The sequence below is a fragment of the Python bivittatus genome, unplaced genomic scaffold (assembly GCF_059951505.1).
Source record: "Python bivittatus isolate LINGU-HERP-01145 unplaced genomic scaffold, Pbiv_v1 ctg000480_np1212, whole genome shotgun sequence".
Taxonomy (NCBI): Eukaryota; Metazoa; Chordata; class Lepidosauria; order Squamata; family Pythonidae; genus Python; species Python bivittatus.
The window spans coordinates 37,504,639-37,520,941 of record NW_028277075.1 but is presented as its reverse complement, the minus strand read 5'-3'; positions in this window follow the sequence as shown (position 1 = coordinate 37,520,941).

Below are 16,303 nucleotides of genomic sequence, written 5' to 3'. Positions count from 1 at the left end.
TATTATGTGTTGGCTTCTCTGTCATACTGATTTATCAGAATACTTCCAATATTTTTAACTCTGAAAAAGACTAAAAGCATATAGAATTCTTTTAAAACTTGTTCTTCACATGCTACAATTACACATCTACAGTAGTGTCCCATTTTTCCCCCTCAGTATGTTGCTATAGAAGAAATATTCTGGTAATCAGAATGGCAATCTCATATATTGCAGGAGAAGAGAGTGAAATAGAATCAAAATGTGAGATAGCCAGAAATTGGTTCTGTACACACACAAAAAAGGAGAACTGATTTATGTTAAGTTCATTTGCTAACTTGAATTATACCAATTATATTCAACATCAAAAAACAATATGAAAGTATCTTATGAAGAGAAACCCTTACAATTGGGAGAAAAGAAGTCAGTTTTAATATTTTTAAAGCTATATTCTTGTACTAGGATACCCATGCATATATATCGATTCAATATAACAAAGCTGAGGATTTCATTATAAATCTTTTGTCTCATATAGCAACAGAAAAACTAATATTTTCCTTAACATTATCAATAAATTATTTGTAAACTGTATGTTATAAAAATTGAACACATGGATTTCTCCAACAAAGTTATTCATCAGGATTGAGAAGATATTACTCAGTGTAGTATGGAGGCCTTATCCATAGCTCTGCAGACAGCTCTTGGTCGGGGGCCATAGTCCAATCCAATTCAATGTCCAAAACCAAAGTGAAATTTGGGGAGAGAAAAAAGTTCAATTCTCCCACAATCAACTTTAAGCTAAACCTAAGACAGACAGACAGACAGACAGACAGACAGACAGACAGACAGACAGACAGATAGATAGATAGATAGATAGATAGATAGGCAGGCAGGCAGGCAGGCAGGCAGGCAGGCAGGCAGGCAGGCAGGCAGATTTCTACTTGAATGGGTTGAAACTTTTTGCAAAGGTAGAATTTTATCAGATTTACCAGAACATAGCAAAATTCATGGAAATTGACACAAGTTTTGAGCCAGCATCATTTAAATCTGATTCTTAACATAAAAAAACAAAAACAAAACCCTATTATCTGTCCCAAATTATCTTGTTCAGGACTTGGTTCAGCTTATCCAATGAATATTTTTAGTATTCATACCACATCCAGAATATTATTCTACCACATTCCAGACCAGATACTTTAAGAAAGCCCCTTTAATTCTCTTTTTTGTGGCTGTACACTAATAAAAAGTTAAATTACAAAAAATATCCACTCTTTTACATTTCAGTCTGCACTATTTCTCTTCACCTAAAATATTGTACCAGCCATATTGTACTTTAATTTGACAGCTAAAATTAGTTTCCAGTGGTGTAAAAATCCCATTTCCAATATTAAAACTTAACAGAGTACAAACTCATAGGACTTCATCATCATTGTAATGTTTCATGTCTCCTGCTGATTCTCAATGGTGGATGTTATCAGCAAAACTTGAACTTGTTCAAAAGGAAAGCTTTTGCTCTGAAATCTTGAAATGCATTTGAAGTGTCTTTGGTAAGGTATCTGAGTGTTGAAAACTAGAGAATTCAGTATACCTGCATTTACTAATAACAGTCTGCAGTGATCTAATAAATGGGAAGGATAAAAGGTGTTTTCATGACATTTCAGAATATGAACTGACCTCACTGCTGACTTCTGAAGAACAAAAGGCCACAATTTACATTCTGTATTCTACAATATAATTTTGGTTTTCTAGATTAATCCATTTTCCTTTAGCACTGGAAAGGCTAATTGAAAATGTCAATTGTTTTTATTATTTGTAGTAACAAACACATTAGATAATATTTTGTTTGTGTGGGGGAATCTATTATTTTTCTGTATTGCAGTTATTATTAGTTTTATTTGTCATCCTGCCCAAAACTTGTTTACCAGTCTTTTTTAAAAAAAAAAACGCCAGGTGGTCTATATCTTATATTCCGTTTCTGAATGAAAAGAGAAAAATTTGCTATAATTAAAGAAATAAAGACATCACTAAGAGATTATCTTGCCTCCACAGAGGGATGATAAGATATGGAAAGCAACCAAGTTTATCTAATCCCTCAGAGGTGAATTTATCTTCATGATAAGCACATTGCCTGGAGTACCTTTGTTATCATCAGGATAGAAGAATACAAAGATTTCAGTTTTAAAACCACATAAGAAGTTACATATTTTTTTTAAAAAAATCTACCTTATGCAACAGTTAACTGTTCTTCATAATCCAGCACTGGGTTATGGCTTGACCTCAGGTGGGCAACAGTAGCAGCAACATCACTACTTTGTGTGTATGTGTGCAGGTGGCGTTCATTTGAGATATTTATTAGAGAGGGAAGAAGGAAGGGTAGATAGAAGAAAGGCAGAAAGGAAAAGTTAAGCATTAAAGCCCACTGAAATGGAGTTAAAGTAGATTATGGTCTGATAATATAGAAGTGTTTATTTGTAGAAAATATTGCTACAACATCTCTTCAGCATGTTGGCAGCTGATCTCATCCGCTCAGAAGGTAAGCAGGATCCAACCTAGTTAATGCTTAGGCCCTTCCACACCGTTACAAAGAAAACTACAGCATTTCTTGTAGTCACTCAAGTGACTGATCCAAGAGTGTCTATATCTTTGCCCCTTCTTTGCCATTTGGCCAACAGAACTGGCTGAGAATTATGCAGATTGTAGTTCAACACACTGGTGGGGGGAGAGGTGTTTCTCTCTCCTGAAACACATCCCACCCACCCATCCATGTGTTGAACTACAATGCAATTGCTACCTGGAAGGGAACATTTCCTGATTTACGGAGAGGAAAATCACAGCAAGGCAAAGATAAGCCAGACATCATCCATCACTCAGAGCAGAAATTTCTGTTCCCCTTCACCTTCCCAGTCCTTGTCGAAAGACCACTCTGAATGTTACTCTGTTTGGTAAATGCAGAACTACTCCCATTCATCAGAGAGAGGACTAAGAAATGTTGGATACTGCAAAGATGGAAGAAAATATTAAGCTGATTAAACAAAAAACCTGATCAAAGAACTTTCCATGGCATGGAAAAAAACTTGAGTGTATTTATTTATTTTTAAAAAAAACTGAATATGGGAACCAGCAGAACTGGCAAATTCATCTGTCTAGACAAAGGCTTTGCATATTTACCTGCTGAAAGTTCTGGAGCTAAATCACTGTGCAATGGCCTATGTTGGGTCCCCACCATACACAACAACAACTTTAAAAAAAAAAGCCAGGCTCTTCATCAGACATATTTTGAAATATGGACAGCCTTTACTCTATTGGCCTTTTGCAAGGCTATAAAGACCTGGCTCTTTCCTCAGGCATTGGTATTGAGATAGTGTGGTGCATGTATCTTGTACTTTTGTCTTTTTGTTGAGCCTCAATGCAGTTTTAATTTTAATGTTGTTTGTTTGTTTGTTTTAATATTTAATGTAATTCTCTGTTTTTGTTTGACACCCATAGTTTCTTGGATAATTGATGGGTAGCCATATAAATTGGATTAATAAACAAACAGATAAATAAATTTGGTGATCTGTAAAGCGGCACAAATCCCTTTCTTGCTTTAATCTATGGCTGAGAATGCCAGAACTGCCCCGAGTCAAAGCTTTAAACAGCTCCTCTTTTCTATTAAATAATAAAATAATAATAAATGGTGTTGTTTGAAGGCATGTCCCTGCAGTATTATAATTTTTAGCGTCACAGAAAGGGGGAAATGATTAAATATTTATGCAGTAATCGCATTAATTATATGTTGTTATAGTCATTTAATTAAGTTTAAATTAAAATTAACTTGAATCAGAATTAGTTTTTGTCCTGGTCCACTCCCTTTTTGGAGTGGATCCTCTGGCGCACACTCCAAGGACAAATGCCATCCCTGGCCTGCAAGCAGAAGACGCCTTCTGGCCTTTAAACACCCAAACACTTTGAGTGAAAATATGAAGCCTGGAGAACCCTAGTTTAATAAATGGTTTTTGAAAAAGGAGACAGGTGTTAACAAGTAAAAGAAGAAAAGAACAAGGAGAACCTGAGAAGTAATGTGTGCATTAATGAATATTCATCTTTTAATTTATAATCATGTTTATAGCCAAAACTGCAGAGCAAATTATATTCTGCATCAAATCCCAAGGGGATTTTCATTTCCATTGTTTGGAAATGCGCCAGGATGAAGCACATTCAAAAGAGAGAGACTGCAAAGAGGATGTTTAAGGCTTAATGTGCTGGAGACAAAATGCTTGTCATGGCCAGTGGGGGAAGGAGCAGCAAAGGAATAATGATTCATATAATACTAATGTATCACAAATCACAGTTATTTGAGTGAAATGAGGTGTTTTGGAAATAAGAGAAAGAGAAAAGTAGGCAACAAGTCCATAGTCCTCAAAGCTTTAATTAAACATAAACCATGGTTCATTTCAGCTCCCAGGAGCTTAAGTTCTGTTTTGCTCCTCAGGATCAGCTATAACATACAAGTATATATTTTACCAAACAGGCAGCTGGCTGAAATCTGATTGATCAGCACAACACTTAAGCGTTCCTAGCCAATCAAAGACTCCTTTGGGGCAGTTCAGATGAGCAAGCGAGTACTGAGTAAAGACACAATGACCGAGGATGAGTTACTGAGGTGGCTGGCAAATAATTCAGTTGAAACTTAAGCAAATTTATTAAATCGTCTTCCTGGTACAAATAACTGGATGACTGCCAGATAACAAGAACTTAATTATAGGGCTACCAGATCTGGAATGTAAAATTTTGGATGATCATTAGACGGCAGCAAAGAATTACAGTAAACTAACTCTCTACTGATATCTAGTGGTTGTATGTATTTTTGCAGCCCAGAACTGATAGCCCTAGAATACTTGTTTGAAAGCTAGGCTCTTGACAAAGCAATTACACAATCTGCCACAACCCGAAGTTATTATGGATCATGTCATGGATTCTTCCATTTCATTATCCAATATTCCATTATTAACTTTTTGAATGGCAGATGTATTTTTTATCTGAGATCAAAAGACTGAATGCACAGTGTTAACACTATTTGAACTAATTATTAAAATAAATTGAAGCTTTCATTTCATGTTAACACTGTGGCCGTGTATGCATACCATAATGCAGAACCATCAGTTGACTCATTAATTTGCCAGTATTACTATTTTGAAAAGTTCCACTGTTCAAAAGACTGGAACTAAATTAATAGCTTTAGGATTTTGATGTATCTTTTCTGTATTTCCCAGAAATAAAAACAAATATCATACATTAGCACTTACAATCAGACTTTGGTTGTCACAGATCATGAGACTCATAGCACTGGGAGCATTTATTCATAGCTCTCTCCCTTTGCCCCAAAATTATTAGAAACGAAGAGAGAGACATAATTATAAGGTGAAGATGAACGGCCTAATCTGCTGCCTTGAGTCACCTCATTTTTCTGCATTATTCATATTTCTTCAGCAAATGCAAGCTTGAATGCTAATGTCTGTGTTGCTTTGCTGACTGTCTTCTGCCACCATATTTCTCTCCAAAGAGATATCACCAGTGAGCACCTATTCTGCAGACCATGATTTAAGAGCCTGCAGCATTCATCACTAGCTTTTCATTTATTGCCATCTTTTTCTCTATGCTTTAGAACTACAGCTCTCAAAGGAGCTGGAGATTCTGGGTGCCATTGCTGGAAAGATTCCTGCAAGTTTCTCAATAAGGCTTAAAGATTTTGGCTGTGTCCAGGTCCACCGTTCAGAAGCAGTAGGTTTAAAAAGCACTGATTTCCAGTTGCATGCCTTTTCATATACCCATTTATTTGCATATCAACATTTCTTAAATACATTTTTGGTATAACATGTTTCCTAACATATAGATACATTTTCATCCCAACTTGTATATTTTAATGGGTGCCTTTCCCAAATATATGGATTTCGATACACAGTTTTGACTGGAGAAGTGGGTCACAACTAAGAAAACCACAAATACAGTAACAAAGTAAGATGTGCAGGCAGTGCAAATGGAAAGAGTTCATATTAAAATAAAGACTCCGATAAGTTGCCCTGAGAAATCATAACATCTAGAATGCCCTTCCTTCTCTGAATTTAAGTTTAACCATTTTTATAAGCCAGTCCAATTCATACAGACCTGGGACAGTGTATAGTAGTTCAAGATATAACAACACCAATAATATGCAATTATGATAGCCAGACAAGCAAAGCTATGGACCAAAATCTCACTGGAACAATACAATTTCCACTTGTTTCAAAAAAAAAAGGGGGGACTTGGGACATTCCATACTTCCAGAAATAAGGTCCTCCATAAGTTTGTGAACACAACTAGGAAGGCCTGTTGCCTGGTCTATGACCCATGGGCCTCTCAGGGGGAGGGGGAGAGCCTTCAAAAGTCCTACCCTGGGAGTCTGGATAGTTAGATTCTATTTCAGCCACATTCTGCTTGACATAACCCAGTGTTGCATCATGAAGGCTTTAAAGGTGATGACCAGCACTTTGAATGGGGCCCAGAAGCCTACTGATAACTAGTGCAACAACTTCAGAATCACCTTCTGTATATCTCCAAACACAACCCTGTGTAAAACATGCTGCAATAATTTAATTGGGTTGTGATCAGAGCATGAGTAATTATCACCAGGGCCAAGGCATTCCATTTGCTGGCCAACAGGAACCAGCGTATTTATTTATTTATTACATCCAATACTCTCTGGGCAGTTTACCATAAAGCATACTAAAAATATACTCTAATACACATACACACACAGTGTGTGTGTGTGTGTGTGTGTGTGTATGTATATGTATGTATGTATGTGTGTGTGTGTGTGTGTGTGTGTGTGTGTATCCACCATAACTCAAACCAATTAACTGATATATGCTACAGCTGCTGTAATCCTGGAAATGCTTGGCTACACGATCAAGAAGAACAGCAGTACATACCCCCTCCCCCCCCGGAAAATGAGATTGGAGACTAAGATCAAGGCAACCCGGAGAGAAATCAGTCAGCTGGTGGAACTACAGAAGGGTGTGGAGATTAAAGATAAGACTTGGCTACTGAAAAAACTATATAGCCCTGACTCCATCTGAAGCCGCAGAGACTGCTAAACAAAGGCTCACAGCACTGGCTGCCAGGCTAAGGAGATCACTAGAGAAGCAGAGGCCAAGAAGATAAATGCCCTGCTCTCCAAAAAACCATCCAAAGTGTACTCTCAGCTGCAGTACAACCACACAGTAACAGCAGAACCACCAACAGCAGAAACTGAACAGTACTGGAAGAACATATAGGAGAAAGAGAAGAGACATAACACCACTGCAAAGTGGCTGCAGGACCTGAAAGCTGACCACAGCAATCTCCCAGAACAGGAACCAGTCACCATCACAGTAGCAGACATCCAACACGGGATCAAGAACATGAAAGGTTCAACAGCACCTGGCCCGGATGTGATCCACACCTATTGGCTAAAGAAACTAACAGCACTGCATGAACGCCTAGCAGCACAGATGAACCAGCTGCTAGCAGCAGGCTCCCACCCAGACTGGCTAACACAAGGAAGAAGATTAAAACAATACAGATTAAAATGCAATTAAAAGCCAGCCAAAAGAGGCCTCCCAAGTCATGAACCCACACTTTGGGGGAAATATAAAGCATATTCCCAGGCCAGTTCTTGGTGATTGCCTAGATGCTTGCAGACACAGCAATTTTATTTTGGAAAGATTTAATCTGACCTCTTCCTTACAGCCTCCAGATACCTATTCAGGACTTCCATCGTATCTCTGGCTTGGCTGATGATAGTAATGTATAGCTGGGTATCATTTGCATATTGATGATGCTTCACAGCAAATCATTGGGTGGTTTCCCCCAATGGTTTCATGCTGATGTTAAATAACAGGAGGAAAATAACAGGAGCTCCCAAGGGCTTGATTGTTCTTTCTCTGGGGCCAGCAACCAGAAATGTTTGCTCAGGCAGGAATAGAATTAATGAAGGAACTCTAACTCCAAACCATTTCAAGCAGGCCATAGAATTCCATGGCTGATGGTGGAGCTCTAACAGGACCAAGAAGAATGCATTCCCCTGCCCTCAGTTCAGATGTAGATCATTTAACAGAGTGACCAGTGTTCTTTCTCTCCCATGACCAGTCTGAATACTGACTGAGAAGGATCCAAATAATCAATTTCCTCTAGGATCCTCTGCAGCTTCACAACACCACCACCTTCTCAATAGTATTCCAGAAGGGGAAGCTGGAAACTGGGTGGGAATTAGCAAACATTGCTGGTTCCATAGAGGGCTTCTTCAGGAGAGGACACACCCACCATCTCCTTTAAGGCAGGTGGCACTATTCTTTCCCTCAATGAAGCATCAACCATCTCACAGATCTGTTCATGTCCAAACTGGAACTAGAAAGATAGCATTCAGATTGCTGATGACCCTATCCATTACATCAGGCTGAACAAGCTCAAAGTATCCCAGATTTCCACAAAGACATTGCCTCACTTCTCACCACCATACTCTAACTGACATCCAAATCAGGTTTATCCACCAAGAAATCTGCAGATTCATCCACTGCACCTGTAGGAGCCCTGTGCCATTCATCTTTGGTACTAAAAAGGACCAGTGGGCATGAATCAGTGCATGCGATAAGTGTGGAGATTATTCATATTGCTTCTTGTAGAATTGAACCTGAGCTCTTACTAGTGCTTGGTCAAGTCCATTTTATGGGCAGAGCTTGTGTTGTGATGGTGTAACATGTTTTGTCATATCTCCCCTTTGCACCCTTTGTGGACATACCTTCCAAGGCCCATCTTTTCTTTCCAAGAGTGGCCAACCATACATCTCTTGCAAATAGAAGATGGAGACATACCTCTTCCATCACTGCTCCCTGCAACTAATTTTTGGAGGTATGCTATCCCCAACCTGAAGGTAACATTGAGTCTTCAAAAGAAAAGCCCTTGTTAGACTTCATTTCCATCTATTTACTCAGTCTACTTTTAAAACTATTTATATTCTCTCCATCACCATGATTTGTGGAAATGAATGCCATGGGTTAGTTAAGCACTCTGAAAAGTACTTTTTTCTATTCTAAATGTTCTTCAAATCAACTTCACTGGATGGCTTATAGTCCTAGTATTAGGAGAAAAGGATAAAAACTTCTTCCTGTCCACTTTCATTTTGCCATGCATGATTTTATACACTTTAATCAAGTCCACCTCAATAATTACAAGCTAAAGTCCAAAACCTTTAGCTTTTTCTTTTAGGGGACTCCACTGATAATTTTGGTTGCCTTATTCTGTACTTTATCCAGTTCAATTATATCCATTTTAGGTCTGATTATAAGACCTGTGTTATTCCAAGTGAGGACATACAATTATGGCATATTTATTTTTAATCCCTTTCTTAATTATCCTCTCATGGAATGGGCCATTTTTTTACAACTATCATACAGTGAGCCAGTATCTTCACTGAGCTATCCAAATGAAACTGAGATCTTTCTCCTGGTTAGTTATAGATACTTTCAGACTCCACCAGTATATATGAGAGGTTTGGAGTGGAGTACATCATTTTACTGTTAAATTGAATTACAATTGTCATTTGGCTGACAAGGTCATATAATCCCCAAACATGGCCAGCTTGCTACCAAGGTAACTTATGAACAAGTTAAAAAGCACTTAGCCCCACACAGACCCTTGAGGACTCAATTTCTTATTTCTCTCCATTGAATAAATTGCCCATTTATTCATGCTCACTGAATTCTGTTTTTTAATCAGTTAGGGGCCCACAAAAGGATAGGCCTCTTATCCAATGTCCTCCAGGTTTACTCAAAAGGTTTTGAGGAGGAAAAAGCTTCTGATGTCAAAGGCTTTTTGAGAACCCAGGTATACATTGGTGACTGGATTACCACTATCCACATTCCTATTCACACTCTCAAAAAACTAAACATTTGGTAAGTTTGATTTATCTTTGCAGAATCGTATGCTATTTTTTCTTACATAAGAGTTGTTCCTCTATGTGCCAAGTTATTTCTATCAATTTACCCATAGCAGATGTTAGCTTACTAGCCTATTAATTTCCTAGTTCAAACTAGATCCATTTTAAAAAAAAGCCACATTGGCTAACTTCCAGTCACCTGGCTTGAGACTGATCTGAATAACAAGCTACATATGTTGCTAGGAGATCAGCAATTTCACATTTGAGTCCTTAAAGTACTCTTACTGATGCCGTCAGGATCCAGTTTGTCTCTAGAAATGTCCTAGAATACCCATTTGTGATGGAATGGAATTATGAAGGCCAGGCTCAGGGAGATAAGCATGTTCTTAGTTCACCAGAGGAGCGTGGGAAGTTCAAGAGGATGAGACTGGCACATCCCTGAGGAATTCACGGTGTGGTGGCTGGCTGGCTTGGGAGCTAGGTTTCTGTCTGGGGAGATTTCTGTCTAGAGGTTATAGCTAATAAACTCAGTAGAACTGAATTTACATTGTCTCTCGGAGCTCTCTGGGCTAAACCTGACACATTTTAGTTGTTCTTCAGAAGCCTAAATTTGGCTTCAAAGACTGGCCAGCAGGGACCTTGAAGACTGTCTCCATCCCAATGCTATCTAATAGTCCAGCCAAATGGCACATAACATCAGCAATCTTTGCTCCGGGGACGGGGGGACAATCTACACACTCATTACAAAACCATGTGTTTGTGTTTCTAAAGATTGAATCACCCACTACCAAAAGTACTCCACCTCCAGAGGAGTATCCTCAAAACATGACAGCATCAAGAATCAAGTCCTTCCTATGAAAATGTCACTCTTATCCTTTAAATGATGTCTTCCTTCCCCAAGTCCCTAGTTCTCCCTGACAGGAAAAGAGTTGCCATCCTGGGAGTGAGACAAAGCTATTATATTCCAGAGGGTCTTGTTAATATAACCGCCCAAAGTCCCTCCTTATGGGGGAGTTGGGTGGTGATATAAATTTGATTTATAAACAAACAAACAAATAAATAAATAAAATACTTTGCTGGCTCTAAGGATCTCCCACTTCAGCCATCCTTGATTTCAAGGAAATGGACTTCCAACATGAGCACCAGGAACTCACAGCACTGAACACAAACCTATAGCTTATGTCCAACAGGCAGATAGTTGTAGATCTGACACTTTGCAATAAATTATAAGGCAACATCTTTCCCACTGGCTTAAAAAAAAGTATATTACAATGGCACAACAAAGGGAAACAGTATTAGATCAATATGTCTCAAATTAAGAGGCACAGAACAATGGCATATTTATATATGGTTTGAGGAACCACCATTTGGATTTTACCAGGAAGAGACCTATAAATAATCCAAGGCTCAAACTTTCAAAATAGCTGGATTATAAATACCAAGGAATTACACTACTTAAAGTAAATCCATACAAGCATAAAGTCCTTTTTTGTTTTGGGTTATTAATTACAGTAAATAGAATGGAAGGACAGAAATAGAAACCTACCTAAAAAGGCCACAGCAGAGAAGCACACTTTTAATGCACTGCTCACACACATACACACACACATACACACATTGCCCTGCCCTGGCACAGGTCTTTAGGTATACATTTGTGAAAATGCACAGTAAAAATTGTACAATTTATTCCTCTCTTCTGAAAATACTAGTCAGAAAACTCACATACAAACACCATCAAATTAAAATGATCAAACACTGATTTAAAAAAAGCCAATTACAAAAACCCCAACAGAAAGCAGTTCTTGAACAACCACATAGGTCCCAAGCACCTGACAAAACAAAACTGCTTTTGTTACAATATAGCCAAGGTAATAGGGTTTTTCTTAACCAAACCTAGCAAAATTTAAAAGAAATGTAGAATTAGATTTCCTGACCAGGTACAGAGGTCTCTTATCTGTAAATAACCTAATAATTAGTTCCCTTAGTCATTTTCTGATCTCCTTAATCATTTTATAAACATTTAATTTACGTGAACAAAATTTAATTGAAAGAAACTGAAGGAAAAACTCTCAAATACTGCTTAATGGTATAGCTTATTGCAAAACTCAGAAAACAGAGACTGATTTACACATTGCATAATGCCACTGACTATGATTTATTTTTAAAAAGAACAACACTGCTTATTTTGCAGCAAATGCTAAACTATAAACCATGATTTACAAACGACAGATTGATGCAAGACACTAAGCCAGAAGCAAAAAACCACATTTATTTTTTATTTATTTTTAATGTATTGTTCATGTATAGGCTATCAAACCATAATAATAACTATAATATAAAACAAAATAAGAAGAAAAATAAAAATAAAGCAATAGAAAAAAATAGCATAATTATAATAATAGACAATAACAATGTAGTAAACTACCTAATAAAATCTGGCTGCAGATAGAACATAATCATTCCCCAAAGGCCTTTGGAAGAGTTTCATTTTCATAACTTTCCAGAATGTCATCATTATGGAGGCTACCCTAGTTTCTGCAGTGAGACTGTTCCAGACTAAAGGAGCTATGTCTGAAAAAAACAGTATATACTGGCTTCAGTTCCCTCACTTCATAAAACTGGGGCAGTATAAACAGCTTCTTTCAAGAGAACTTTCTTGGACTAGTTCTCCTCTGGTTGGAATAAACTTTCCAGAGGTATTAGGCACTAGGTTTTGTAAGTCAAAACTAGCATTGAATTGCATCCATAAATCTATTAGTATATCCATACAGCCTACGGAATACACTTAATAGGACCATAGTAAATAGGGCCAGTTTCCAAGTCTCATGTAGAGTGTATTGCAGAATCTAAAAGTGGGGTGATAAAGCCATGAGTTATTGTGGTTAGGTCTTCCTGCTCCAGGAAGGGCCAGAAGTGGTGTACTAGCTGGAGCTGAGCAAAGGACCTTCTGGCCACAACCTCCACTTGCCCAGCTAGCACCAGCTGCAATTCCAAGAAATCCCCAAGTAATGGACCTGCTCCAAGAACTGCAATAAATAAACAGAAAATCTGTCTTGCAAGAGTTCAGTTTCATCTTGTTTTGTCAACAAACTCAGAGCACAAGACTTTGATGGTATCTCCAGCTGGGCTCAGAGTGACCATATGGCTGAGTATCATCAGTATGGTAGCACACCCAAACTGCCAGATGATCATATGTGTCATCTACAAATTTGATAAGCATTCCTTTCAACCCCTCATCCATGTCAGTAATAAAAAGTTGAAGAATATAGGATTCAAGATTAAACGTTGTGGCACCATACTGAATACATTACTCCAGTCTGATGACATATCATTGATGAGGACTTTGTCAATACAATTTTTGAATTAGTCATGCATACACTTGTTAGTTAACTAGTATGCTAATTAAGATGCCTTATCAAAAGCTTCCTGAAATTAAAATATATTATATCCAGGCCTATCCGCCATCTACTAATGAAGTTACCTGATCATACACTGGGACCAGTTTAGTTTGGAAAAAGGTAAGTGGATTTAGGCACCAAAAATAATACTGCTTTTATTTGTTCCTCTACTTATTTTAATCTAGATGCTCTCTACAGAAAAACCAAGTTCATTAACTTGGCCTCCTGAACAGAAGTGGATTCTTTAAGATTCAATACTGTTTCTCCTCAACTTCTACTATTGTTACATATGTTGATCTGATACTAGCCCAGAGACACCCAGTGAGCAACTTAGTTGAGTAGGAATTTCAAGCTGAATCTCCCTGGCTATCTAAGACACGTTCTTCGCTGAAGTATACATGGCTATAGAAGAAGGTTCAATTAATTTCTATTCCACTTTTGTCAACTCACTACCTGTCAAGCCCTTTACAGTTAGCAAATTCAGGAAACAAGAACCAATCGGATTTCTTGAAAGATCTTTATTGCTGGTAGGGTAAGGTAATAGAATCATAATGCTGAGACTCATGAATATTTAACTCTATGGAAAAAACTCTACCCTAAAATAGGGGCTAAAATGTTATATTGGAAGTTGTGGTCAGAATCAGGAATACATATTTTAAATCAATTACTTTGTAATTACTATTTTAAAGATTTTTCTCAACTTCCATTAGATTTTTCCTACCTAATTCACAACAGTGGTCATATATTCAACTCAAGCATGTTTCTATGTCTCAATATGGACCAGTTGCTCTGGCTGCATCTGAAAAACCTGAGGTATCAACATATTTGATGGAGTTGATGCTTGAAAGTCAACCCACATCCTTTTTGTACCAAAAACTAAATACCATTTTTAAAATCAACATTAAGGACATTTATGGTTCATAAATGATTAAAGAACTAGAACATCCAATAATGGAACATCAGTGGTTACAGATCTTAAAAAATATTAAATTTGTTTCAGTGGATTTAAAATGAAAACTGATTCATCAGTTTTTATTTCAAGTTTGCTTGACACCCCAAAGAATGATTCAAAAGAATAGACATCTTATTTTCTCTGTTGGCAATATTGAAAAATTGAGGCATCATTGACTGATATGATTTGGTCCCATAATTTATTGACATCTTTTTGGAATAATATTTTAATGTACGTAAATAGATTTATGAGGAATTTTTTTAGTGTTAAGATGTTAATGTTATATTAAATTATGTCCCCAAAATTTGGAATTTGACTATTTTTGAGGGTGTGGCTACAAGAATTATTCTGAAAAATTGAAAAAGTAATATTCCTGATGTTAATGATTAGATTCAAAAGATGTGTGACTTATGCATTTTTGAAAAGACAATTTTATCCCCCAATCAAAAAAATGACTCAATATGTTTTTCTGTGGCATAGATTTTATGTATTTTGCAATATTGTAATCTTTGTAATATTACAGAACCTTTTTTTCCTCCCCCAAAGGTAGATTTAAGAATCTGACCTTTGATTCATATATGATGTATATAGATAGTTTTTCCCTTTTCTGTTTGTTGTTTTGTTTTGTTTTGTTTTGCAACTTCCATGTTTTTCTTCCTTTTTTTTTTGTATTTTGTATTTTGCATTTTGTATTTTTTCTATTTCTTTCTGTAAGACCTGTTAAGAAATTCTTTAATAAATAAATAAATAATTCAATCTTGAAAGCCTACCAAAGTAATTCTACCACATTATCTAAGATAATTAAGGCAGAGTTATTCTTGTTCCCTTCTCCTACTTCCCCCCTCTGCTTTTTTTCCATTATGATCATGTTTCCTCCCCTAACTATCTTGGTGCCTCCTTTGTGTTCCCAAGATCTATCAGGCACTCCGTCACATCTCCCAATCAACTGCAAGGAACCTTTGCTCAATATGAAGGTGGAAATCTTGCTGGTTGAGGCTGAATTGTGATTTCAGCCATTGTGCGGAAACACAGCTTGACAAGAAATGGATATTAGAAATGAGGAGGGGGAGCCAGCAAGAGCAATTCAATAAATCTCTCTTTAAAGCAAGTCATGGCAGTTGTCCAGCTTTTATTAAGGAAAAAATAAATATGGAGGCAAGAGATTTAAAGCCTGTGCTTTGGAATTAGTTTTCCAAAAGTCTTACTTTGCCTTAGGGGGGGAAAAGATGAGAGGCTTGCCAACTCAAAATTGGTTGATGGTCTATAGCTTAACCTTTGTTGCTGGGCACTTTTTAAAAAGAAGTCTTTTGTGCTAATAAATGTCCACTTCTTTGAAGATTCATGACTTCCATATAATAGACATATTTAAAAGATCTTCAAACTATACAACTCCCTTCCACCTACTTTAGCTTAGGGAAAAACCTGCCTGATTGAATGTAGGGAAGAAATAATGGCAAGTGGATGCAAAGGAGGTCAAGACTCCTGTACCTTTGTGATAATCTTAGCAAATAATGAAAAGGTCACCATACATAAGGCCTGGGGTGACTGCTAAGCACTTTAAAGGTTTCTAATATTTCTGCCACATGTCACAGAAATTGAACTATCCTCAAAACAGGAATGTCAAAGTATTTACTTCATTAAGAGCATTGATAGCATAACCTAGCACCAGGCTATGGGCAGGTAGTACGTTAGTATGGTCCCATAGACAGCATCTACATAATGATAAATATACTTTTGAACTTAATTATGGAAGAGGACTATCTTGAATGGTCGCTGCAGAACAAAGTCAGTCCAGCACAATTTTGAAATTATTATAATAGCCCTGGGTGAAGCCTCAGAGGAGTTCTTCAAATTCAATAATGCAGCCATTGTGGATGCTCCATGAAATGAAGCAGTGGCCCATTTCTATGCACCAAATTAAATATTGCACTGAGTTGAATCAGCAGCTTCAATAATCTTAGGCGATTTATTGCTCATAACAAAGACATTTCTACCAAAATGTATTAGCCAGGTAAAGTGAGTTGGCCAGCTTGGATGCTTTTCATG